The following is a 2,468-nucleotide window of genomic DNA, read 5'->3' on the forward strand; positions in this document are numbered from 1 at the left end:
GGACCCCCGCCTCGGCGCGCGCCCACCCCCGCGCGACCCCGTCCCCTCCTCCCAGCACGGCCAGAAAGAGAAAATGGCGCTCGATTTGCCTCCGGAAGTGACGCGTGCCCTCATTTGCATGCCAATACAGCCAGCCAATGGGAGGAGAGTGTGCATGGGACCCCTGGACACTGCCCCACAGGACCCTTGGGGCCCCTGCCTAAAGCTGGACTGGAGGCTCAGGAGTGAGAGTGGGGGTCCCCAGTTGGAGCCCCCGCCCCTCCCCCACTTCCTGCCACAGTGGGCTGGCCTGCCAGCCTCTCACTAGCATCTCTGCAAACTCTCGAGAGAGTTTGAGGAGGTGATGACGTCATTGAAGGAGGGGTGGAGCGAGGGTGGCGTCGACCACGTGACCGGTCACGTGGGCTCACCAGAGCTTTGACTTCGTTTGCATGGAATGGGGGTGGAGCTAGTGGCAGTAGCAGGAATGGGTGACCCCGCCCACATCTCAGAGCCAATAGGAAACCGGGCGTGAGGACAATCTTGCCCTGCCATTGGAGAACAGAACTTGGGCTATCAGAACTTCGACAAGTGTGCCCTTGAAATTGACACATCTTGGTGAACTGGCTGGATGGGGTCTCTTGAACTCATCATTCTTTTCTGAGAAAACTGTCACACTTTTTCTTGAGAATTCTGATTTTTAAGTTGGAGCCACACTATATGTTGTGTAGAGAAGAGGTTAATTGCATACATTTGTAAAAACTCTTAACTGCCCTAAAAGTTCACTTTTGCCCAGATTTTAATTGTGAAGCAATACTATTATATTTCTCAAAACGAGGTAACACGTGAAGTAGGAGCTTTCAAAATAGCTTTGGGTATTCATCCGTTGAGTCAAACTTGCATGGGGGAAGAGAAGGACCACACCGCCTTCAGGGATCTTGCACTTTAATGAGAGGCCAGGTGTGTATGCAAACACCTCCTTTTACTTATCCGGTCCTTGTCCTATTCCTGCTCCTTAATGACCATTCCACCCCTTTCCCATTTCATTGACCCTCTCTGGGCAACACCTGCCCTTCCTCGACTTCATTTTCAGCCGAAGACCACGTCTCCTTCCAGAACACCAAGACCATCAGACTTTGTCTGCCTCAATCTCCCAGCTGCTACGTGCACACCTATTTCCTCAACAACTACCCCGACCTGGGAGTCAGTTTCACAGGATGTGTCTGCCCCTGTTCACAACCAGTCTGTCACTCCTGGGACCTTGTTTGCCCTGCCCAGCACTTCATGTTCGGCCATTCTCTCCCATAATTTCAGCTTTTTCCCCTTTACCGGTACCTCCTGCTCAGTAGAGCCCAGAGACCCAAAACAGCAGGCACTAAATAAATGTCTGAATTCATTTAAAAATTGTGTTAAATTCAGGGCTGATATTACATAACCACAGTTTGCTTCTTTACAGGAATTCCCTGCAGGGATACAAGTCATAATTGAAGAAGTGTTTGTTCCTTACATGTATTAATGAATTATGATTTAATATGATAATGAATCACAGTGGTAAATGGGTATGATATACCTATATATATTCCATTGAGAAATCATGAGTGTAATGAACAGTAAAGTTAAAGCTTTCCAGTCCCCCTTGATCCAGATAAAGGTGCTCTAAAGAGAGCATTTTGTCACATTTCTCCCAACGTTGCCTGGGCTCCCTTGACTCTACGTCCTCGTGTTCTCCCGCTGCAACCCTTACCACTGCAGAAACGCCTGGGTCACCCGTGACCTTGCAATTGTCAGACCCAAGAACAGATGTGAGTCCTCACCTTTCACTGGTAATCACTCTCCCTTCCTGAAGCTCTCCTCTCCCTGACAACTCCCAAACGTGCCCTTTTATCATCTCCAAGCTCACGGGCTGTTCTTACATCTTCATCAGCTTCCCTTCCTCAGCTGATCCTTAAATGTGGCTCTCCAGGACCATGCCCACTTTCATTCATTTTCAACCCATGTTCATTACCCAGGTCCTATGTGCCAGGCACTGTAGTAGGTATCAGAAGTCCCACCCCTCTCATTTTATTTCTCTGCATACTCTCCCTTCTTCATCTCCATTGCAGACTCAAATGTCACCACTTCAGATCCCAATCAGTATATCTACCTCTTTCCTAAGCTTCACTTTTATTTTTCTGGCTGCCAATTGGCAGCCCCACTCGGGTCTCCCACAAGCACCTCAGATTTAAAATGTTCCAAACAGCCCATCAGCCCTCCTTGTAATGACAGTGAGCAGTGTGCTTAACTGTCCTTCACTTTCCCATCTCCAGTTCTCCCGTTTTACATCCTAAACATTCCTCCAACCGGTTCTTTCACTGGCAGCCTTGGAACTCAGGTCATTCCTGACGAACACCAACACAAGCACCTACCTTATCTCCAGCTTTGGGTCCTCAGGTATATTCTCTAGTCAGCCATTCTACCAACCTAGCTGAGGAAAGCTGGGCCCTGCCATC

Source organism: Panthera uncia (assembly GCF_023721935.1).
Source record: "Panthera uncia isolate 11264 chromosome D3 unlocalized genomic scaffold, Puncia_PCG_1.0 HiC_scaffold_8, whole genome shotgun sequence".
NCBI classification, from domain to species: domain Eukaryota; kingdom Metazoa; phylum Chordata; class Mammalia; order Carnivora; family Felidae; genus Panthera; species Panthera uncia.